This window comes from Heterocephalus glaber, unplaced genomic scaffold (genome assembly GCF_053883595.1).
Source record: "Heterocephalus glaber isolate CG9 unplaced genomic scaffold, H.glaber_assembly_v1.0 deba00001457, whole genome shotgun sequence".
In the NCBI taxonomy this organism is placed as follows: Eukaryota; Metazoa; Chordata; class Mammalia; order Rodentia; family Bathyergidae; genus Heterocephalus; species Heterocephalus glaber.
In genome coordinates, this window is record NW_028258305.1 from 35,278,082 (window position 1) to 35,304,284 (window position 26,203).

The window sequence follows — 26,203 nt, forward strand, 5'->3', positions numbered from 1 at the left end:
CAAGTCTCGGTCAATCCCCCTGAGGCTTCAGAATCTGCAGTTTCCAGAACACTTTCCTCTGCCTTAATTCACTGAGCTTAAAAATCACACTGTGACAGATGACTATGCTCATTTTCTAGCTGACCAAACCTAATCAAGAGGCTCAGTGATTTGTCAAGATTATAGCCAGGATAGAGCAAGGTAGAAACCTGAATCCAAGTGTTCCATTTCAAAACCCAGAATTTCCCCCCAAACCAAAGCTGTTACACATCATCTACAGCACATGGTGACAATATGGGTTCAAAGGTATCCCATGACCTCATCTGCAGGCAAACTTCTCTCCTGAGTGGATGTTAAAACATGGAAAGTACCACCTCAGCAGGAAGCGGAGACACTAGCGGCTACATCTTCAGAAAGTGAGGTAGAGGTTTTGCTGTCCTCGCAGCAGAGGAAGTGAGAATGAGGCCTCCGGCAGCGTGGACCAGTGCTGGGTCCCTGAAGCCTGTGAAGATGGGGTTGCAGACGATGATCGCCAGAGTGGCGGACAGGCTCCCACTGGCCGAGTCGATGCAGGAGTATGAACAGTCTGGCCAGGACCTTCAGCAGTATCAGAGTCAGGCTAAGCAGCTCTTTCGAAAGCTGAATGAACAATCAATGTACCTTGGAAGCAGGAGCCATGACTTTTCACTACATTACTGAGTAGGGAGTGTGTTATTTGGTTTTGTGTGACGCTGCCTTCCCTAAAAAGTTGGCTTTTGCCTACCTAGATTTGCATTCAGAATTTGAGGAACAGCATGGGAAGAAGGTGCCTACTGTGTCTAGACCTTATTCTTTTATTGAGTTTGATACCTTCATTCAGAAGACCAAAAAGCTCTACACTAACAGTCATCCCTGGAGAAACCTCGGCTCCATCAACACCAAGTTGCAGGATGTGCAGAGGATCACGGTAGCCAACACTGAAGAAGTGCTGCAATGGGGAGAAGCACTCTCAGCATTGGATTCAAAGGCTAACAATTTGTCCAGTCTGTCCAAGAAGTACTGCCAGGATGCAAAGTACTTGAACATGTGTTCCACTTATGCCAAACTTGCAGCTGTAGCTGTATTTTTCATCATGTTAATAGTGTATGTGCGGTTCTGGTGCCTGTGAAGTACCAAATACAGTTACTGGTAAGGGAGAACCTAGAACCTGGGAGGTGTATGTTTTCAGGAAGCTGAGCTCACAGGGATATGTATTAGAACCCGAGTGGAACTTCTGCCTCTAAAGACCTTGCAAGAAAAGACACGTCCTGAAAATGAAAGATCACGCCTCATTTAATGAAGCTTAACCCTATGCAGAAAGTCTCGTTTGGAGGCAGAGGCTTTCTCTGGGTGCTAAGCGTTATATGTTAGGGAACAGTAGATTGTTTTGTTTTTTCCCTCCCAGTAAGATTTTAAAACAGCACTGACTAGGACATTCTGATCCCCTAATAGAGCCATCAATGCCATGTAAGGTAATCAACCTGTGCTGGCACCATTTGGAAATTCCTTCAAAGAAGGCAGCCCTTTGGGAAGTTTTTTGACTTTAAGTAACATTCCTTTTGGTGGTGACATTTGTGATTTTCAGTAATCAGTTTTTGACGGCCTTTCAAACCAGGCTCCAAGTGTGTGAAGGTTAACTGCTTTGTTGCACAGACCCTGTCTACTGGCCCCTGGAAGAAGTAACCTTTGGTTGTTTTCCTTTTATGATATTTTGCTTATTTCCTAGTTGCTTTAGAGTTAAATAAATTATGTTAAGATGCTTTGAAATTATATAGCACTCTGATTAAGAAGCTAAACTTTTGGGCCGGGGATTTAGCTCAGTGGTGCCACTGCCTGCCTCACAAGCACAGGGTCCCGAGTTCGATCCCCTGTACCAAAAAAAAAAAGAAGCTGAAGTTTTTCTCATTTACTCTTTGAACAAATAGACTTAAATTAGTTTGGGACATTATTAAATTTATTTCGCAGCATTTGGTGCATATTAATATAATAGCAAGTATAGCCTAATGCAGCCAGAGGCCCATGACTTAATAAAAAGCTCAGAACTACAGTGTGTCACCCCTTATTCACTTTGTTCACTGCAGTCTTCCCCACTCTTTGTTCTCCTTCTGCCAGTTTGCTAACATTTTAAAAATTCCTGGGCGGGGTCGCCCTGACATGGCGCCAGCGGAGGCCCGGCGCTCGAGCTAGCCTGCCATGGGGACTGGGTGAGGCTCGGGGCTGCCTCACCACACCCTGTGCCTGCGCCACGCCCTGGGCTGCCCTGTCACCCCGCTACACTAACTCTGGCTGCTTTGGCCCTAGCAGCTCATGCCTCAGGGCCCTGGGCTATGGCAGGAGGGAAGATGCTGCAGCCCGAGGCCCGGAAGGCCACGTTCCTGGGCTCCTGGCTTCACGGAAACTGAAAATGGCCCTTCAGCTATGCTAGGTCTATAATGGGAAGTGTCACAGTTCGGTATTTCTGTTATAGGTGCCTTTTTACATCTGCTGCCTGGACAGTTTTGCTTTTTGTTTATTTCAACTTCAGTGAAGTGACTCAGCCATTTAAGAGTGTGCCCATCAAGGGGTCTGGGCCCCATGGACCATTTCCCAAAAAATTCTATCCTCGTTTTACTCGTAGTCCAAGTAGAATATTAGATCTACAGTTTAAAGCAAACAAAATTGGTGATATGATAGATAATCAAACTGAAGATCCAGAAAAAGGCCACCTGAAATTCTCTTCTGAATTGGGTATGATTTTCAGTGAACATGATCAGGAGTTGAGCGATTTGGGCTATCAGAAGCATGCCTTTAATATGCTCATTAGTAACCGCCTGAGCTACCACAGAGATGTTCCTGACAGGAGGAATGCAGTATGTAAAGAGAAGTCTTACCCAACTGACTGCAAGTAGCTAGTGTTGTTGTTTGTTTCTACAACGAAGCCTTTTCTGCCTTGCTCCGGACAGTGCACAGTGTGCTAGACCGAACGCCTGCCTACCTGCTTCATGAAATCATCCTCGTGGATGACAACAGTGACTTTGATGATTTAAAAGGAGAACTAGATGAGTATATCCAAAAATATCTCCCTGCAAAAATTAAAGTAATCAGAAATCCAAGGCAAGAGGGGTTGATTTGTGGAAGAATGATCGGAGCAGCCCATGCTACAGGAGAAGTCCTCGCGTACCTGGACAGCCACTGTGAGGTGAATGTGATGTGGCTGCAGCCCTTGCTGGCTGCCGTCCACGGGGACCCACACACAGTGGTGTGCCCGGTGATCGAAATCATCAGTGCCGACACGCTGGCCTACAGCTCATCGCCTGTCGTCCGGGGTGTCTTCAACTGGGGGCTGCACTTCAAGTGGGATCTTGTTCCGCTTTCTGAGCTGGGAGGAGCAGACAGCGCTACTGCACCGATCAACTCCCCTACAATGGCTGGAGGACTGTTTGCCAGGAACAGACAGTATTTCAATGAGCTTGGTCAGTATGACAGTGGTATGGATATCTGGGGAGGAGAAAATCTGGAAATATCATTTTGGATCTGGAAGTGTGGCGGGAAACTCTTTATCATCCCTTGCTCAAGAGTAGGACACAACTTCCGGAAGAGGGGGCCGTATGGCTCTCCCGAAGGCCAGGACACCATGACACACAACTCGATGAGGTTGGCACACGTCTGGCTGGATGAATACAAGGAGCAGTATTTTTCCTTAAGACCTGATCTCAAGACCAAAAGCTACGGAAACATCAGTGAACGTGTTGAGTTGAGGAAGAAGTTGGGCTGCCAGTCATTCAAACGGTATCTGGATAACATTTACGCAGAAATGCAGATCCCGGGGCCCAATGCCAAAGCCCAGCAGCCTGTCCTTGTCAACAGAGGGCCCAAGCGACCCAGGGTCCTGCAGCGTGGACGGCTCCATCACTTTCAGACCAACAAATGTCTGGTTGCTCAGGGCCGCCCGAGCCAGAAGGGAGGCCTCGTGGTGCTCAAGGCCTGCGACTATGGAGACCCAGCTCAGGTCTGGATTTATAATGAAGAGCATGAATTGGTTTTAAATAACCTCCTCTGTCTAGACATGTCAGAAACTCGCTCATCAGACCCACCGAGCCTCATGAAGTGCCATGGGTCAGGTGGATCGCAGCAGTGGACCTTGGGGAAAAATAACCAGCTATACCAGGTATCAGTTGGACAGTGCCTGAAAGTGGTGGATCCCCTAGGCCAGAAGGGCTCTGTTGCTATGGCGATCTGTGATGGCTCCTCCTCACAGCAGTGGCATCTAGAAGGTTAGGGGTCCCTGGATGGGACAGTACCTTGATGGGCAACACAGTACCAGGGGAGCTTTAGAAGGAATGTGCTCGGTGGGAGAAGCCCACGTTACCCACTGCCTGGGTGGAGATATCAAGGTCCTTTCTAAGCTGCTGTAGGACATTCATCACTCACGAAGGGAAACTAGAAAATCATTTGAATTCTAAAGATTTGGGTTTATATAGAAGGCCAAAGCCAGGAAATGGACATTTCTATTCACATTTATTTATGCTTCTTTTTAGTCCCCTTTACTGATGGAATGATTTTAATCTGATCAGGAAATTGTGATTTTCTTTCTTAGAAGAATTGAGACAATTTTGTTTCTATTATGTTCTAAATAGATAATTTAAAAAATAATTGATCCACATTAAACTTCATGAGACATAATATTTACGAGGCAGTTACCTATTGTAAATTATTGATGACTTATGGCACTATGTTCAAAATAAAAGATCCATTTATTTAAAAAAAAAGAAATTTAAAAAATTCCTGTGCCCAATAGTTTTACATCCCATAAATATCCTCACAATATTCTCAAATTTTAAAATTGACAATGTTCAGCTGTATGGTTATTTAGATGTAAAACTCTTCTACTCAAACTAACGGCTTCATTTATCTAAGAAGTCTCTGAGAGCACTTCATTCCTGTTTCAGTTTATATAAATTCTCCAAGAATGTTCATTTACAGTGGTTTGCACTAACTAATAAAAGTACTTATGATTATTTCCCTTTTTTGCTCAGGGATAATAGGAATTTCCTTTTATCATCTGAAGTGGAGTTTTTTTAAATGGAGAGAATAGATCTCTTGAATGCTTTCACAGGGGTTTAGAGTATATATAACCTGTAACTCCTACACATACCACAAATATTTCTTTAAATTGTATAAGGAAGATGAGCCAACTTCCTATTTCTGAACATCTTTAGAAAGATAACTAGGGGGCAACCCAAAGGAATCATCAAAGCTACAATCCTGATTCCTGGTAGGGAAAACAGTCTTATTTCCTTGTAACAAGGCAAGTAGAAATACTTATTTTATTCCTTATTATTTACAAAAATAGAGTAATTTTTTTCTTTCTATTATGGACCTAAAATTTGCTCATCGGACTTTGGTGCATGAAATCAGAGATTACTTTTTATAAAGAGTAAGTGCTTTTAAGTCCTTAAAAGGTTTATTCCTTAAGTGATGATACTGGCAATAAAAGTTTTTGAAAGGCTGAGAACCTAAGCAGCGGTACCATAGCATCTGGTGCTTCTAGACGAGTGAAGGGTAGCAGCTCATTGTTGCAAGGTGCATGCTGCAGCCTCATGGTCAGCAAGAAAATAAATATTTCTAGCATGTTCCCTTCAAAAAAAAAAAAACATGGAAAGTACCATCTGAATATTTCTCCACACAGAGAAAATTCAGAGATTCTGAGAAACAGTGCACCTCTCAGCTGTGTGCTGGTGACCAAACAAGTGCTCAAGTCATGTAATCATTATATTGCCTTAAAATACATATAGAACTTGAGTGCCAGGGATTTAGCTCAGTGGCACCTGCCTCGCAAGCTCAACGTCATGAGTTCGATCTCTGACACAGAAAAAAAAAAAATTTTTAATAAAAAAAAACCAGGGAGGCTAGTAATGTAGTGTGGTAGTACAGCACTTGTCCAGCATCTGCAAGGCCCTGGGTTTGATCCTCCAGCACTAGGGTAAGCTGAAGCAGGAGGATCACAAGTTGAGTCCAGCCTGAGCAACTTAGCAAGAACCTGTCTCAAAACTTAAAATAAATAAATAATAAATAAATAAAGGGCTGAGGGGGTAGCTCAGCTCAAAGACCCTAGACTCATTTCTTAGTACCACAAAAAAAAAGGGGAAGCCCTTAAACATAAATGTATAAATTAGGTATAGGAATGCTTCTAATTAATGACTTTGGCCAAATGGTTTAATTTAATGGACTTCTATTTTCTCACTTGTAAAATGAAGCAATTAAATTGGATTTTAACTGTCTTGAAACAAAATTTTTCAGAATCTCTTTTAAAACACCATCATATGGCAGAATATAAACATGAAGCAGGTAAAGGAAAATGGCTTTGGTGGTGGGGGACAGGTGTGTCTGAAAGCCAGCCTCCTCTTCCTGTTCTACCACTGCCACCATCCCGTGAGCTGTGAAAATGCATTGGTCAGCTGATCTCTAGCTCCTTTCTAGCTCTGCTGTACCACTGTTGGCTGGAGTCCCAGTGGGCATGTGGTCTAGCTATAAACTTACACACTGGTCCTGAAGACTTACCAAGGGGGAGAAAAGAATATTAAATATCTCACTAATATTTTAAACTGATTACATGACATACATAATATTTTGGATGCATGAGATTTAATAAGGTATATTAAACAATTCTACCTGGAGCTTTTAAAAAAACTTTTTAATAATACCACTAGAAACTGTAAAAAACTTACATGGGTTACCTGATATTTCTAGTGCACAGTACTGCTCTAAAGACAAAAATTCATGATCAAAACTTGCTAACAGAGACTGAAACCATGACATGCTGAGTGGAACCCCAGCGGGCTTTTCCTCCTCCCCTCCAGGCTGCCAGTTCTGGCCCGAAGGGCACAGTCCTGCCTCCTTTGGTGAGAGCTCCCCTGCCCCGCTGGGCCCATGCAGTACCGCCAACAACACTCAGAAGGGATAATGCCCCATCCTGATCCGCCAGCTTGCTGCTACTCTTCCTCCTCTTCCATCACTGCTACCACCATTCCAACATGGAAAACAGAAAATTTTGTAAAAACTTCCCAGTAGGTTTCCTTCTGTAGACCAATACCTTTTTACCTGTTTAGATCATGCACTCACTAAATTTGCCAGGAACTAAAAGCTTTTTTCCAATATATTTTCATAAATTAAATACATGTTCTATTGCACTCACATATTATAAAACAACCATATTAATGTAATATACATTGTGAAACACTTAAAAATTAGAAATTTTAAAAGCTGAAATTAAGATTGAATTAAGAATTTTCAAAATAATTTTGTTTCACTAATCCCTTTTTTCCTCACTAACAATCTCTCTTTCGTTGACCACAGCATGGTTGAATTACTTCATGACTTATTTAAATTTTGGTCTGATACTTTATGATACATACATTCAATGTAGAATCACACCTTTGAATCTGTATATGTCAATATTTAGCTTTATGGTCTGGGTTAGCTACAAAAAGCTATCTGCCAAAGACACATAATGGCAAATAGAAGAAATACAAAGTTATGACCCTCATATTTCAATCTCATATACTAATTGCAAAGACTTTTTTAAACTAAAGTTAGTGGCTTTGTATCTTTCCTAAGGTAACTCTAAAGTAGGTTTTGCAAACTTATGGGAAATGTTACATTTTGATAAAGGTTTTTACTGAGCTCAAAAACTGTTCAAAAGTACTTTGTTTCCAAGATTTTTAAGTATGCAAATATGTTTTTATGTATAACTAAAACTTTTTCACTGTGACAATCATATAGGATGCAAATGTTTCTATATATTTATTTTATATATGCCTTCTCTCCAGTATAAGGTTTTGTTTATAAGTTTCTGACTCATTATTAATATATTCTATTTTAAAAGGACACATTTAAAGTATTTATTTTTTAAATATCCACAGGACAAGAAGAATCCTCTTGGCTATGTATCATATACCATAAAAGGCTAGCAATTTTGAAATGCCTATTTTTTGCAAGAAAAATTCTTAATTTATGTGCTACAACTCCTTTAAAAAGTTGCTCTTGTTAGCATCTGTGGCATAAAAGATTACTAGGATTCCTCTCTGTCTCATTATGAAGTACTGTAAGATTTTCTGGCTATTTAAGATGCTATCATCTGTAAGTCTACCCCATGAGTAGAAATAAATCTGACTAAACAGCCTCACGTTAGGACTTTCTGTCAGCTGAATGTTTCCCCCCAATTGCCTGTGGCTGCAGCATCTTCCAACACATGGACCACACGAGTCACTAAGGTCAGTCCATACACTGACTATCAGAAAAGTTTAATTTCTATGTTTAGACAAAAATATGCAGAACAGTCACTGTATTTTTTTCTTGCATCCCTCGGGGTGTGAGCGCCTCACCTCAGACAGCACTGGAAGCAGTCAATGTGCCGGCTCAACACTTAACTAATGACCCTTTCTGCTCTGATTCATGGCTTTCATCCACTGCTAAAAGACGACAATGTTGTCCTCCAGGAGAGGTGGGGAGGATTAGACTGTACTCCCAGGGTCCTTTGATGATTCTGGTCTTTAGTCTCGAGCAAGAACTTGGCTGGTACTGTCAGGAATAAGTTCAGTTACGGCCACGTGCCTCCCTGTACTAAGCAAGTCCTCTTATGCGCTCTGTATGGAGACCACTCATGACCTGAAATCCTCCTTGGCCTTGGAATTCCTGATTGCACCTCTCCTCTCTTTACAACAGATCCCTGAACTCACGGCTACAAAGCTCTGCTGTGTAACAACACTGCAGCTCCTGACTTACTCAACACCCGGTGTGGTTTACAAAAAGAAAAAACTCTGTTTCTTCTAACAGTTATTTGCTAAAAAGTCTAAGTGCTTTCCTTCTGAACCTCTTAGAACCCTACAAGAGATTCTCCTTCCTCCTGGCCCAATGGCCCTCGCCCCTTTCTTCCTGAAGCCCTTTCCCTTTCATGGCTATGTGACTGTTTTAAGCACCTAAACGCCACCTCTCCTTTTAGTTTCTTTCCTTCTCCACAACACACTTGGCCTCCAGCCACCAGATTAATTTTCCAAAACGTCATCTCAGCTGTGTTGCAGCTTCAACCTCACCCACATCTGTTGACCTATAAGGATCCCTCCACATGGAGCATGCTCAGCCCAGTGTCCCATGGAGAGCTCCCTCTGAGCAGTCCTGCACACACTGTCTTCCACTAAACTGCCACTCCCTCGCCTTCTCGCCTATCAGACACTGCGCCTCCAGCCCAGGCTGAAGCCCACCAGCCCAGGTGGAAACCCTCCCTCCCTCCAACACTCTTCTTCCGGCTTCCTGCCCTGTGCCTGTGGCTCTTGTCTTTCCAAGATCATGTCTGACACTCTTCAATCTTCTCTAATATGCATAGTGTGGCACTGCATACATATTAGCCCCACCCTGTACGTTACGTTCATATTTTTATTAAACGTAACAACATAGGTTTTTATGAATATAGCAATACAATCAGGAATACACATATCAGAGTAATTCACCCAACCAGTGTTTTTTAAAAATATCTTTCTTGGGAAATTGTTACAAATTAATTATGTCAGGAAGAGAATCATCAAAGTTGCCTATAAGAGAGCTGAAAAGCCCTGGACTCAGCCCTACCACTTTAATAGACACTTGATTCCATCTGACACAGGACTTCCTGCCACGAGGTTTTCAAGCTGGGACATGGAAGGAACGCTGGCTGTGCCATCTCTTAGAGACTTTGTCAAGCAGCCCTCCAGGAGAGGGCTTCACAGACACACTCAGGGCGGGGCGGGGGGGGGTGCTCCTGGGCCTCTCTGGGGCTGAGGAGAGCTGCATAACTATCCCCTCAAATACGGATCCACACAGCATTGCAGACGGTGCGGGGTCAGATGGGCAGAGCCCCGCAGCCTGATCAGGAGCCTGGTTGTCTTTCTCCGGGGCCATAGGGCCCTCAAGTTGGGTGACAGGAAGGGAGGGAGTGTTTTAGCCTCAAACAGACCTCCTGCTCCTAAAACGATTTTTCACATGATCAGTCAAATGCTTTTAAAAAAACAGTTTACTTGCATATTGATACAGACGTTAAAAGTACATGTATGTTACAAATAGCATAAATTGAGGCATTCTTACTCCTCCTAAAAGTGTTCACTATCTACCTGACCACTCTAGGATAACAAAACCATGTGACCTCCTTTCCCTGTCGTAGAGACCACCTGTTGGTCTCACTTCTTCTAATTTGGGCTGAAAAGGATGAGTTTGTTTTGATTTTTTGCTTTTTAGATTTTTGGAGAGGGACAGTACTGGGGATGAAACCCAGGGCCTTCACACTGAGCTACATCCTCAGCCCTTTTGTTTTGTTTTCTGAGACATTCTTGCTATAGTGTTAAGTTGCCCGGGCCTGTTGAACTTGAGACCCTCCTGCTTCAGCCTCCCGCAGCACTAGGATCACAGACACAGGCCACTATGCCAAGCTAGGCTGAGCATTTTTAAGCCCTGCTATTCATCTTCTTGTCCACTTGCTTTTCTCATCAGGATAAACCATTCCTTTAGCATTTCTAGCCCCTCCAGCTTTCACCAGCAGCCAACAGAGCCTTGTTTTCCTTCTGACACTGAAGATCAAAGTCCCTCCTGTGCTCTCTGGTTCTGATTTTGCTTTTCTCAGCCCCCAGGGAAGAAAAGTACTGAGCCTCATCCTCACCTACTTCACCCCAGTTAGAATCACAGCCCAGTTTAGGTTTCCTTAGCAACCCACTCCTTGAGCACAGTCTTCAAATTCACTTTATCAAATACACTGAAAATGGAGCCAATTCCTGAAAAGGACATTCTGTTTGTTAAAAGTCTGTCATGCCGGCAAATAAGAAAGTAAGCGGCCCAAGTAGACACTGGGCCAAAATCTAGACAGACTCCACAAAACAAAACAGGCAGAGGGCAAGCAAACATCTGCAAACAGAAATTCACATAAAAAGCACAGTGAGCGCCCACTGTACACCTGTTAGAATGGCACCAATCGAGTCAGAGCAGAGCCAGTGTCAACGAGGACATGCAGCAGCTAGGCTCTCAGACTCTGCTGGTAAGAACATCAAACAGCTGGGTGTGGTGGCACACACACCTGTGATCCCAGCACTCGGGAGGCTGAGGCGGGGGTGGGGGGGGTCACCAAGAGTTGGAGGCCAGCCTGGGCTACGGAGAGAGACCCTGTCTCGAAAAAATAAACAAATAAAAGAGTAGTCACTATGGAAAGCAGATTTTTGGTTTTTTGTTTTTGTTTTTTTTTTATGGAAAGCAGTTTTAAAGAGATCCACTTGGGGCAAGTTTCTACCGTGCACATGTTGTGCTCCATCACAATAATCTCTGCAGGTGAGAAAGGGGGGGCCGTCTTCCAGTAACCGAGGACTGATTAACTGGTTGATGCTAGGGGGACTCAGGGCCTTTTCAGTGAACTGTGTACGTCCTCAGCCTTTATAAAAATTTTTTATTCTTGGGCAGAGTCTCACTAAGTCTCTAAGTGGCCCAGGCTGTGCTCAAACTTGCAATCTTCCCGCCTCAGCCTCCCACGGTGCTGAGCTTACAGGCACGTGCCACCACATCTGGCTTTAAGGGTCCCTCTCCTATCTCTGCTGCCTCTTTATCCCCCGTACAAAGCCTGACACACAGAAGGTGTTCACTAAGTCTGCAGAATAAATAAAACAATGAATAATACCAGGTGCTCCACTTCAGACCAGGCACCAGGGATACAGGAAAGACAGGGTCTATATCCCTATGGTGACAATGAACTAGAGAAATAAGCCCAACTCAGAGGAAACAGCAGCCACGCAAGACTCCGACTCCTCGCCGTGTGACGTGGTGCAGTATAGTGCAAGCGCTCAGGTCATTCTCCAGGGTTAGACAGGCTGGGGTGCAAAGCCCGACCCTTACTTTTCAGCTGTCCCTCAGCTATTTGATCTTTCTACAACCAACTTTCCCGATCTTTAAAAAGAGGGTCCTGACAACAAGACAGTCAGAAGGCAGCCTGACAGTCAGCTGGTAGGTACCGCGGGTCCAACTGCTTCCATAGGAGACAGCTCCCTGAGGGCCGCTGACAGGCCAGAGCTCCCTACCACTCAGCACCAGCACTAAAGGAATAACCTCCAGGATGGCGGGGAACCCAGGATGCAGGCTCTGTAACGGTGCCACACAGTAGCTCAATAACTTGAACATCTCCAATTACAAGATCAGGGATGCAGAAAGCCTAGCGGGTGGTAAACAAGGTATATTCTCAATAGATGTTGGTGCCTGTGATCAGTTCAGGGAAACTACTGAACTGAATTATGCCTCACATATCAAGGAATGATTACAGGAGGAGGAGGTAAAGAGAACACAGTGTGGAGTGGAAGAGGCATGAGGGGAGGGGACAGGGAGTGAAGTGTGGGTGGGAGAGTAGTGAAGGATACGATGGATGGACTAGGCAGCAGATGGATCCATAGAACAGAAGGCTTTGAAATGAGTTTCACAGAGCAGGAACTTCGTGGAACTCCCAGATCTCCTGCTGCAAAGCTTCTCTCATTGCCTTTACCACAAAAAATATTATCCTGTGCGTGTGTGTAATTATGCCTTCCACTGAACTGTGGACTCCCTAACAGCAAGCAAGGGATTCTACCAGAGTTACTGGAGTCAGCTAGCTCCCTCTGAAGCTGGAGCACCCAACACCCAGAGATCCAAACATCTAGGTCCACGCTCCTTCTTGAATGCCCACCACGCCCACTAACTGAGCGGCTCCCTCCTGCCTGCAGCCCCTAACCACTGATTATTGTCTACAGCAATCAGCACCTCAGCTCTCAAACCCAAAGCTTATCTTTCAAGTGACCCCGGCTCATTTTTCTTGAACACCAAGGGATGGAACGTCTCTCCGACCATGCTTACCTGGCCTCTGCCAGCTCTCCCAGACTCCGAGACCTGTCCCACAAGGCCTCTCCCATCTGACCTCTCTTTGATTCCTCCTCTAACACTGATGAATTCTTCACCTGCTCTCCTTCTTCATCTTGCTTTCAGTCCCAATCTAAATCACACACAAAACCAAGCCTTCATCATCTAAAACCTCAACTTTCAGTAAGCATTATCAGCTTTCCTCTGCCTAGAACCTGCCTTCCCAAACCCACTACCACCCTAGAATTTACCCTGATAAAACTAAATGACAGTTATCAAATTCCAACTCAGATTCCTGAAAAAGAAATAATATAGGACCAAAAACATACTTAATTTCATTCACTCCCTCAATTTAATTGCCTATGATTATATTATCACAGCCCCCACAAACATAACATATAATTTCTCAATAATTTATACAAGTCGAGGATTAGAATTGGTTAGCCAAAAACACACTGTACTTGATTCCAACATTGGTTAGAAAAGATATTTCACTTGGTGTCCTGATATACCTGGCAATGCTCTATAGGCTGCCGAGTTACAGGTGGTCATTGTAAGAGGTAAGCCGAAAGCAGATCACTGAAGATTATAAATTTAGAGAGAAGAGGTAAGAAGCACCTTTCAAAGGAATACAATATTATCTCCACTCATAAATCAAGTATTCATGGTTTATATATATGGCTTCTCCACCAGCTCTCTCTTATAAGAGCAAGTAGGCTTTTTCCCCATCAGTGTCACTGATGTAGAAGCAACTACTTTTCGATTTTCCTTTCCCTGCCCCCAAAATTACTATTCTACAGCGACACAGCTCACACACAGTGTCCCCAGTGGGGTGCCAAGGGTAGACATGGGAGAAGATGCCCCAGACCACCCTAGCATCTCACAGGCTTTCTGGCCTCTCGGTTGGATGAGTACCCTCAAAAACAGAGGCTCCCATTAGACTACTCCTGTCATAGTGACAGGGAAAAGAATGTCTCAGTCTCTCCAAGACTCAGTACAGTTATTCAACTGCGGTATGAGTTCCTTGTAGCACAAGAAACTTTATGGTCTCTCTTCCAAATACTTTCTATTTCTCAGAAATAAAACTTTTTCAAATAAATTAACTAGGATCTCTATTTTTGAAACAAAAGAGAAGGTTAGATGTCCAGGGATATTTTGCCAGGATAAAACAACTAAGATTTCTGGACAACTTGTAAGAATATGGCTTGAGCTGGCAGGAGAGTAAGAAAAGCCATCAGAGCCCAGGAACAACCAGAGATGACAAATCCAGGGAAATGAGTCAGCAGCAGGAAAGGAATTTTCCCCAAAGCCATCTCTGGATGCCTCCATTACATGTTTTAGTGCAATATAAGAGGCACAGGGACCAAGCTTGGTGACCATGAGAGGTAAAATATTAGGTCAGAGAGCGCTACAAAGGATTTTCAGTAAGTGAACAAAAAACAAATCAACCCACAGTGAGCGAACATGACAGCCTGTGCCCACCTCCACTTGGGCCTTGGGTGAATATGAAAACTCACAACTGCACAACACTCAGGTGAGAACTTTTAACCCCAAGTTCATTTTTGTGCCAATCTGGCCTTCAAGCTGAAAAGACCTGAATCTGCCAGGACAATCGACAATCCCAACATTTGATGAATGTGCCACCCTGCACCCCACAACCCTACTGAAAACCTACACAAGTGCGATCTGGAGAAACCTACCTTAAAACTAGATCTTCAGGAATCCCAGAGATGAAATCATAAAACAAGCCAGAATTAGCAGAAAAATTAAACCGCAGAATCTGGCAGTAACAGCCACAAATTACTAGACTATAATCGTAAGATACAGAATATAACTATTTGTAATCTGTACAAAGGTTGAAAGTAAGGGTAAAAAGAAATTGTTGATATGGAATACAACAATTTGGAAAAGAACCAAACATTAAAATCCTGTTGGAAATGGGTAGCCCTAAGGATGCCAGCAGCTATAACAGAACTAAATAAAGAATCCATAACCAGGGACTGGGGATTTAGCCCAGTGGTGCTGCACCTGCCTGGCAAGCACAAGGTCCTGAGTTCGATTTCTGGTACCAGAAAGAAAGAATCCATAACCTAGAAGAAATTAATCTGAATGCAGCACAAATAAGGAAGAAGAGAAGAGTAAAGGAGGCACAGAAGAAAATAAGAAGGTATAATAATTGCCTAATCACACTTCTAAAAGCAAACAGTTGAGAGCCGGGGATTGAGCTCACTGGTTCCACCGCCTGCCTCACAGGCACAAAGTTCCGAGTTTGATCCCCAGTACCAAAAAAAAAAAAGCAAACAGTTGAGATAAGTCAATATTCCAAGGGGAAAAAAATGGGTGAGAATTTTCCAAAAGCATAAAACATTAGAAACGCAATAAATCTCAGGCAGCAGGATAAATTTTTAAAAGGCAAAAAAGAAAAATTAACTTGAGAGAACAAGAATTAGACCGGCTGATTTATCTTCAAAGGAAAACAAATTGATTCATCAATAAAGGAACAAGAGAAGACAGAAGACGAGAACAATGCCTTCAAACTATTTAAAAATAGTAATAACTGTCAAGTTACAATTACACACCCAGAAAAATTCAATGAAGTGAAGGCACCAAAAGAAACACCACAGGAATTTCCAAAACAAGCACTTTCAGACAAATTGCCCCAGAGAAAATGTTTAAAATCCACATAGCAACAATGAACCAAAAAAATGGTAAAGATGTGGGAAAAGGTAAACAAGCACAGTCTATATAAAGCAATGCTACAATATCTACCTTGTAAGATTAAAATGTTTTAAAGTGTTGAAAATAATAGTGTAGACCTCCAAGGGAGTAATCAGAGTCTCAAGGTCCCGAGTGCTTATGCTCTCAGGCCAGAAAGTCAAAATACTGAACACTTTGTGCCTCTGGTACTGTAAATTTATATTCAAACCCCTGGCATAATCACTAAGAGAACATAAGGAGCATATAAACCCAAGACGTTTATAGGCAGAGGAAGACATGCCTTAACCTATGGGAAGAGCCCCTAAAATAATAATTATTATTTAAAAATCAAAGAAAAATTTTAAGTATAAAATGGCAGTAAAAATTAAACCCTCCTACATAAAAAATGCCCAGATAGTGTCACAATCAAGTTTGACAAGCAAGTTCTAGGAAACCTTCAAGATGACACAAAATTTTCTGAAGAATGGAATGAGAACACATACTCAGCTCTAAGGTTACTATAACCTTAACACTAAAATCAGATCAAAATAGTGTGAAAAAGCGAAATTCTATACCAGTCTCACTCATGAATACACAGCAGACTGAATCCACTGGGGAAAAAAAGACAGTAGAGCCAAGTGAACTTTATTATAGGAACACACACAACTGTTCCAACATTAGCAAATCTTTTAACATAATTCACCACATTAAAGATAAAAGAAAACCATATGACCAAGCCATCAGATCAAGTTGTCAAATTCAACATCTGTAAGAGATACTTTTAGCAATCTAACAATACAAGGCAGCCTCCTTAACTTGCTTTAATAAAGGGTAACCTGCAAAAGCCTAAGGCAGTGTGGTAATCGGTAATACAGGGCTAACAGAGCTCCACTGAAAATATGGAGCCACACTGTTACCACTTCTGTTTCACACTGAACTAGAGGCCCCAACCAACACAACAACAAGGCTCAAAATGACTGAAGATGTAAAGATTAGAAAGAAGAAATCTCTCTTCACCATGTTTGACATAATTCTCTACAGAAAACCCAAAAGAGTATGCAATGAGTTAGAATTAATAGGTGACTTCGGCAAAGTTCCTCAGGATAAGAAAAACATTTCTCTAAGGAAGTACATTTGAACATGGAATATTAGAAAAGATTCTATTACAAATGCAACCAGGAATATTAAGCCAATAGATCTCACAAGATATGTGCAAAATGTTAATGAAGAATTTATTAAACTCTACTGAAAAACACCGAAGACCTAAATAAATGGAAAGATATTACATTTACGGATAGAAAGGGCCAGCATCAAAAATATACCCCCAAATCATACATTGATTCAGAGGAATTCCAATCAAAATTCCAACTGGGTCTCCTTAAAAAACAAAAGCAACCCAAAACCTCTAACAAACTGATTCTACAACTATACAGAAATGCAGCATAGAACAGGGAAGGAAGATGTTCCTACCAAGACTTACCTAATTATAGAATTTAAAGTAGCATGATGTTGACTCAAGGGTAAAGATCAGCACAAGAAGATAAAACCCCCAAAACATACATAAACAAACAGAAAAACATGAATGTAACAAAAACATCTTAGATTTCTGAGGGGTTTTTTTTAAGGGAGAGACTTGTTTAATAATATTAAGACAGTAAGTAACTCATATGGAAAATAAACTTACATGATTCTCAAAATCAATTCCAGGTGCACTAAAGCAAATGTGAAAGACAGCCCTTCTAGAAGACATAGAAAAAAATATAGTAATTAGTTAGGAAAAGATTTCTGAAACAACATACAAAGAAAACATGTTCAATTTAATTACCCTAGACAGGGGACATTTAAACATTGTTGACAACAGCTCACTATATGAAAGGCATTTTTACACAGCAGAGTGTGTGTTTCCAAATAAGTTTCACAAAACACAATGAACCCCTAACCCTTAATATGAGTGAAATTGTTATTTTTATTGCATTGCACTTTTAAAAATATGTAACAGAAGACTTGTACAAAACTGTTCATCACAACACTGCTGTAGTGACAAACACTGGAAACATCGTCAGAACAAAGGATAATAAATGTGGTATACTGGGTTAATGATACTACAGCAAGTGAATCTCACCGGTACACATCAGGACTAAGAGTGATTATCAAAGTGTGGCCCCATGTCAGCAGCAGGAGCCCCACTCACAAGCCTATTAGTACATACACTCTCAGCACCTCCCCAGTCCCACGGAATCAGAAAATCAAGCAGGGCATGGCAAGTCCAGTTTAGCAAGCTCTCCAGGTAAACCAAATTCAAGCTCAAGTTTGACAGCCAGTGTCCTAGATAAATGCCTACCTATGGTAAGCAAGAGAAGCAAGTTTCAGAACAATACAATACACTTACTTAAAAGCCAAAAACGTGCTAACAAAATACTGTAGGAGTGTTTTGAAATACCACCAAATAATGGTAAAGCTATAAAGAAAAGCAGGAAATGACTGACACAAATAACTTGGAAGAAGAGGGGAGGAACAGTGGAATTGGGAAGGCCCACAGGGAGGCCAGGAAGACAATAGCTGTTTTATATCCTCAGCTGAGAGAGCTAAGAATGTGGAATTGTCTTACTATCCTTTAAACTATTTGCATTATAAATTATGTATCTTTTTATAAGTGAAATATTTTCAAACAAGAAAAATACATATGCAGAGGTGAAAGAGAAAAAGGTTGAGAACAGAAAAAATTATGGCCCAAAAATATACCCCATATGAACTCAATTCTAACAAAAGGCCTAGAGAAAATAAAATTGAGTATATAGCAAAAGCTGAATATCTGTACATTATTAAATATTTATGGTGACATGCTTTTTCACTTTTCTTTGTTCACTCCATTTTTCCACAGTGCATACTATAATAATCTAAAAAGAAGTTTTTAAATACAAAGTATGAATAAATTGCCTATAAAATAATCTGGTGGCCACCTCTGGATCACCCTCCTCTTCAAATTTAATCTCCTTTCCAGACTTCAAGTTCAAATCCTAGGGCTGGAGGATAGTTTAAGGGTAGAGCATGTGACCCTTGGTTTGATCTACAGCACCACAAACAGTAAAAAAAATTTTAATTCAAATCCTGAATAAACAAACAGTATAGCCTAAGGGATGAAAATGATTTTCAATTCTGGCCTTCAATTGCATTTTTCTTCTCTGATTTTTCAAAATATTTTCCTGGGACTCTGTTCAGTTTTGCTATACCTCTACATCAAGTTATTTAGCCATAATTGATTTAAAAATAAAAATCGCGAAGCAAAAATATACATGTACGGTTTAACATTAAATGAAACTTCTCAACAAAACCTCTATAAAATCATACAGGGACTGCCTTCAGAAAGTCATTTGTTTCTCATTTATTTTCTCCATTAGGAACATGTTAAAATCACCAGAGAATAAAGCATCGTTCAAGTGAGTTAATTCCGATCCATCTGCAAAAAGGGGAGCCGAGGGCTGGCCACCACATCCAAAGAAAGGCAATTATCCATGGTGACCAAAGGAGGTGGTTTGGGGCTGCACTGCCAAGAAATGACATCTCCCAGTGGACTCCAACCACCCTCTTCAAATTCTGGCATTCTGTGGTATGAAAGTGAAACCAAAGAACATTGAAAAGCAAAGCTTGCCACCTGCTGCCCAATGGCATAATCATAAATGTTCAAACTGTGTCCACATTTTTCAATGTAAATCCTCTTACAACCTGAATAGTGTAGATGTTTAAATAGTGTGTATTTATTCATTAGGTCTCACCTATCTTTCTTCTTTTGAGAGAAAATGTAAACCTCCAAGGTGTTAGATGTCATTTCAAACCCTGTACATAATCAGCTATAACCAGGGTGCCTCTAATAAAAAAATACTTCCAAACTGTTATACATATTGTATACATAAAAAATTGCCCAAACTGCAGTCATGTTTAGTATCATATCCAGACCTGGGAGGAATTCCTTTGAAAATATCCCAGCATTGTCCTATGGTTCCATGGCCTGTCATCATTCTATGATGATAAGGAATTCTAAATCATTTTCTCATCCATTCAGACTCTAGAATCCAAAATTAATAGTATTAAGCTAGTTTATATTCATGTTACAAAACTTGAAGTAACAACTCAGCAAACAACAACAAAACATTCAATGATTTCACCACCGTGTTAACTGTTAGCTTTAGACATTTAAACTGTCTAATGTTTTAATTATGTTAATACTGGCAAGGGTTTTCATAGGTTCTCAATATGTCCAGTATTCATTTAATTTATTCTAAGAAAAACTGATAAGTAAATGCATTTTATTTAGCCTTCATAAAAATAATAACTATCCTTCAAATAGTATCTCAAATACTGTCTCATTCTTCTAACACTGTAGATTTGTACCATTATTGATCCACGCTGTCAACCCCTCAAAAACAACTCGGACGTTAAGGAGAAAGTAAAACGGTGAATTGAAGAAGTGTCATTTGCAAAGAAAGAGGTCCTGAAACCGGTCACAGACTTGACTGGGAGAGTGAAGGTGCAAGAACAACTCCACGCGCTCTCTGGTCCACCAGGGGTGTGGCTCTGAGAGACTTCAGGGAAGTAGTCTCTGCAGAGACCCCAGGATGATAATCCTAACGTCCTTTGGAATACAACTTTAGGGGTTGGGGATTTAGCTCAGTGGTTACACCACCTGCCTTGCAAGCACAAGGACCTGAGTACAATCCCAGGCACAAAAAACAAAAAACAAAACAAAAAAAAACCTCCTATAAAAATACAACTTTAAAGGCTTTCGCCTGATGGTTTTGCCCATATGCAAAATAGCACCAAAGCTTGTTGAAACTTACAGTCAGCTGGGAACTACCATAAAGCAAACAATAAAAAATAATTCATTTTCAAGACAGATGGCACCATAATATTGCACTATTTTCTGGTGTGCATTTTTTCCTAACACTACAGGCAGCGTCTCTGTCTGAAAGGAAGCCCATCCAGCTGCAGGTAGTTAGCTTTCAGATACTGCGGTCCCGGGGGAACATCACACACATTTGTTCAAGTCTCCCCTCACCCCATGGTTGGTTTAACCCTTTTTTCACAATCTCTACAGGAACTACTATGTCATGCACCAGGGTTTCGCATCAGGCAAAATCTTTCTCTCACCTGAATGCCCACACCAAGGCATCTAGAAGCACCTGGGGTTTCTAAGGCTAGAGTCTCATTAGTTCTTTCCAAATGCTACCTCTATGATGGTGCCTGGGGCACACAGGTAACTTTACAGTGAGCTGCTGATTAAACTGATGGATTCCAGGCCCACAACACCAGAACTGGACTTCTGGGTGAACAGGTCAATTAAGTCACTTACTGTATCAGTAGAGAGAATAATATTACATACATTTTGTCCTATTAAAATACAGTTCCTTATGAAAGGAACAAAAATAAATTATTTCACAAATCATTCTAGAGAAATAATACAAAGAGGAAGAAAACAGCTGGGGCTGGGAGAGTGCCTGTCTAGTATAGGTGAGGCCCTAGGTTTAATCTGCAGCACTGCAACAATAAAGAGAAAAAATCTGTTCCACTTATGGCTTATTCCTTGAAACTAAATATGTACATGAGCTGCAAGCACAGCACCTGGCACAGAGTAGATAACTCAATCAATATACGTGAGATTAAAAATCCCAAATCACTCCTTTTGGTCTCTTATGAAAGACTTACTAAAGAAGCCTGATCACATTCTTCATTTTTATGAACATCCAAATTAATTTGAATACAAAAATGATACACAAGTTTTTTTTAAGGAGTAGCTCTTCACTAGGTCTAGAAAATATTTCTGATTCTGTGAAAGGCAATATTATTATTTCTGTCACATAACATGTCACTGGATTGAGTTCTTCACAAAGCAAATCAAACCTTTCCTGGCAACTCTGGACCTTAACAGCTAAACCACAGAATAAAGTCTGAAAAAGCAGATTATTTAATATCACATAATAAATATGTAACTTCTGTTTCAGACTTTAATTGTTGTTTATATTAAGTAATGATAACTCATGGGAATGCAGCCCAACTAGAAAGACATTTAGAGACTAGCGACTTGTGGGACACTAGACTCCTGTGTGTGTGTGTGATTACCCCACATTCATTTCCAGGTCACCAGCAAAGACATCACAAAAGATGTAAGGTTTCTGTCACCTACAGGAGGAGGCATATACTATTAAAGCACTTCTGCCTTAGCATAAAGACACCGAGATGAGAAAACATGAAACAGTTAATGGCAAAAGCTGCAAAGCCAAAAAAGATCAAGAAAGGTAGAAAATCAGTCTGATGAACATCTGAAAAGGAAAACAGACCTTGAGCATGATGAACTGCTGCCAAATATGTTTTGAGAATGATTAGCTGGTCAACACAAGAGGAAAAAGATCTGGTTTTCATTTTGGATTGGTGAGTTTGAATTCAGGGACAGAGTGGAAAAAAGGAGACACTCAAAGACAGCCGCTACTTTCCCATTCCATTTCACTTATCTAGAGAGATAAACACTGGACTACACAGAATTCCTGAACGTGATAAACACTACACTACATATAATTCCTTAAGCCAATAAACATGAGACCGCACATAATTCCTTAAGCCGATAAACACTAGATTGCACATAATTCCTTGACCTGGATCCAGAGAGCCTGTTTGCTTAAATGGGCGCCTGAATCCTGTTTTAAAGGAAATTAGATTTCCTCTCCTCTCAGGAGTTTACTATGACTGGCAGGTGGGCTACAAACAGCCCCTTTAGGCACCTCTCTCTCTGCCCATCAACCACCTGGGCTGCCTTTCCTCCCTTTCACAGAACCCGCCCGGCTCCACACAGAGGATTCATGGGTTTCTTTAGTGGCTACCGGGGCCAACTTTCTATCACAGCCGCACCCAGAGAACCTCTGGTTGGCTGTCCATAAGCTGGACCTTCCTAACCAATCTCACTGCCACCTACCCTTCAATTCCCCCCACCAAGAGATCAATCCCTCAACAGTTCTATGGAAGCAGGAGACTCATTTCCACCATACCATTCATTCTGTTATATACTTGAGGGCCAGCATCCCCTTCACTTCTTCAAGTCCTGCAGATTCTGCTAAATATTCCTTTACTCTGTTCCTCTAGTGCCTACTGGTCGTACCCTTCTTTATTCTCCACCAGAAGTTATAATAGGTACCACATAATGTGGTGGTTAATTGGAGATTGTCCTATATTAATCACTAAATTTCAGACATGTTATCTTGATCCCGCCAACTAGAATACCTAGAACAGAATCTGGCATGTAGTTGGCACCCAATAGATATTTCCCAATGGAATGCATAAATCAACTATGGTAAAATCAAAATGTGCACTGTGGAGATGAAGGCCACCATGATGTGATCAGCTCTGCTCCACCTCATATTCTGCACCATGATGCTCTGTCTCACCACAAGCCCAGAGACAATGAAGCCAAGTGACCATGGACTGAAACCTCTGCAACTGTGAGCCAAAATCTTTACTCCCACAAGTTGATTTGTTCAGGCATTTTGTCACAACAACAGACAACTGACATATACAGTCAATGAGCAGCAGATTACACTATTGTCCTCATGGGCAAGTGGGGCTTTTCAAAATTCCAACTTGAGAAGTTTCTTCCAAATTTGGGATAAAAAATTCAGTAAGTACTAGTAACATTCTTTGCATACAATCCCTTCCCTTGGAGAATTCTTGAAATATTTGACAAGAAGGACCTTTCATATGAAAAGAGCTCTTACAAATAAGGACATGTAACAAAATGGTATGAAGAATGTAAATTGATTATTCACATACACAAAAGGCTTTCAAAATATGAAAAATGTTCAACCAGTGAAATAATCTTAAGAAACACAAATTAACTTAAAACAAACTAAAACTATTCTGCAAGCAAGGTAATAAAATCATGTCTCGCAATACTCAAACCATTAAGACTTATTTAAGTTTTATTTGACAGTACCCACGCTTAGTCTGTTTAAAATATTAAGAATCTCAGATAATATAGGTGTCACTAACATATTTCCATCCATATAAAAATCACATTAAATTTATATAAATCAACATGGTACCAAAGAAATTAATCCAGGAACCTGAAGTGATTCAACCTTAAAGTATTTTTAACATCAGCACTAAATTTTCAAGTTATTTAGATTTGCTCGTCACCTTTCAAAACAGTAAGACAATTAAGCTGTGAAATGTCTGCCTCACTAGAAACAGATTTCTTGGATTTTTTACACCTTCAAATTAGGTTAGTTAGGTGAAGGGATGAATGGGGCCTACAGGAATGAAAGAGGAAAGAGAGAGAAAAGAACTTAACAAAGAGGAAGGGGAAATGGTTGTACCCAGGGAGAAATGGGCACTGGAGAGTATTTCCTTTCAAATTATTTGTGTCCTAATCTCAAAATGTCTGTCATCTTTCTGTTTGAGTTAAGAATATCCTTCCTAGAAATATAATTAGGAAGGATTACCTGCTGCATAAAGAGGCTTTGAACAAATTAAGAAAGAATGATATCTCATTTAGATTCTTCCATCAAATCTGAAATACCAGCTCTTGGCAAAACACCAACATCAGGGAAAGAAAAGGTTGTGAGGGCAACCCACTTTCCGGTCCCCCTTCTGGCTCTTAGGCAGAAGCTTTCTTTCTCCCAATAAATTTTTCTTACTCTTAACCCCCATTGTTGCTAAAATTCATTCTACAATTTTAGAGAACACGAACTTACATTTCAGATATCTAGCAGAGTTGGGAGTTATATCGTTTCGTATCATTTTGGAGGTCTTCCACTGAGATTGCGGGTCAGAGGTAAGAGTTTGCTATTGTTCCATAGGTTCTAACTTTGGTCTTTTGGCTTCATAGATTATAACTTTTTGTTTCATAGGCTCTGGCTCTTTCATAGATTCTGGTTTCTGTTTCATAAATTCTGGCCTCTGATTTGGCTTTTGTTTCAGAAGTGTTTTAATTTTAAGTTGTGTGTTTTAAATGTTTGCAAATTTCTTGTTGTTCTTATGCACTGTCTTTTGTTATAATTACATTTTATTCTTGTTTTGTATGTGTTGCATTTGGACTTAGTTGCTTTAAAATGTTGTAAATGGGCCGGAGATTTAGCTCAGTGGTTCCACCGCCTGCCTCACAAGCACAAGGTCCCAAGTTCAATCCCTGGTACACCCCCCCAAAAAAAGTAAAATGGGTCTCTTATGAAATCGTCTCAGATAAAGACAGTTCAGGCTTTTATCTGTCCCTTATAGAGTGCCAAATGGTGGTTACTCCGCCAGCTAGTAACTGCCTTTAGGGCAGCTGCCACTCTCAAAGCAGAAGACAGGTTTCTCCAGTTGCCCTCTGCTGAATCCCCACTCCCGCTGACACCAATGGTGGGTGGAATGTTGACCAGATAGGCAATTGGGTTCCTTTCAGAGACAGATCTCTGATTGCGTGGAACTAGGGGAAACTGAGGTGACAACTGAGGGCTCATGGCCAGGGCTACCCTCTGGCAGATACCCAAAGGTTCCTCAGAAGAAACTAGCTCCAGACAGCCCATCCTGCTAATCAGCAGAAAATCTCCACATCTTGTCCCTGTCTGGACTCCTCAGTGAGGTGAAAGGGGAACTCAGTGATCACCAGATAGCCTCTGTCTCAGAGTGATGTGAAATGATGCTGTCAGAGCCCTTTCTTAAGCCTCCATTAAGAGTTGAGCTACAGGTTTGGACTTCTTTCTCTACTACTAGTAAGACCTCTAGACAAATGTAGAAAATAAATCATTGAAGGATTAAAAACTACCTGAATCTTCTCTCCCCCTTCTAGTCATGGTCTTCATCATTTATGTGACTAAGGGAGAAAAATGTCTTTCTCCATAGGTTGTGGACTTTGGAACTTTGACTGTGGACTTATACAGTGCTATATGGTGATTTTTGAATGTTTAACCAGCTTGAGCTTTATTTGGGCTTTTTCTCTCTGCTAGTGAGTTAAAAACTCCACTTAAACTGTTCTCCAACTGGTTGGGAGTTCATTTGAAAATCCCTTGTAGTCAGACCACTCCTCCTTCCAGAAAGTCAGACTAAGGCAACTCTCAACAACTGTTTTGTCTTACACTAGGGAAAATAGCAATCAGCAACTTGCACTTGTGTTTTACATGTTAACTAGAATAAGGGACTATCTTAGCCAGCCTTTCTCTTCATTCATCCCTGCACAGGAAATCGATAAGAGCGCCTTTACTATGTAGACTGCGGCTGCAAGAAGGACCTATGAGTTTCAAATACTTAGTGAATTTAAAATGGACCTTAAAGGAGTAGCCTTGTGTTGCTGCTAATAAAACTTCTCTAACTGACTGGATAGACAACAGAAATTTCTCAGAGCTTTCTCTGCCCTAGGGCCCAGGGCAGAATCTCTGACTTACCATCTCTGGAGGTGATCTCTTTTGCAGGAAAAGTGCCCTAATTTGACTGTTGACTTATTTTCCTCTCTCTTTCAAGTAACTAGATAGCAGTGGTTTAAATCTCTTGGTTTGGTAGCAATACTTCCTTCTTTAAACATGACTGTTATGGCTGAAGACAACTGTAACTTGCACTTTAAGAGTACCTACTGGAGTAAGGATATGAGTTCCCTGAAGAAGATAAGATCGCATGCTGGTAAAGG

General features: G+C 41.1%; 1 protein-coding gene and 2 pseudogenes across 9 annotated transcripts in view; 2 read left to right on the forward strand and 1 right to left on the reverse strand.

Moving 5' to 3' along the window:
* Ltbp1 (latent transforming growth factor beta binding protein 1) overlaps positions 1 to 26,203 on the reverse strand; it is a 435,679-nt gene that overhangs the window by 321,107 nt on the left and 88,369 nt on the right. The gene's annotated exons all lie outside the window — the stretch shown is intronic.
* LOC147827028 (vesicle-trafficking protein SEC22b pseudogene) lies at positions 413 to 1,254 on the forward strand (annotated as a pseudogene).
* Positions 2,396 to 4,316, forward strand: LOC101717480 (polypeptide N-acetylgalactosaminyltransferase 11 pseudogene; annotated as a pseudogene).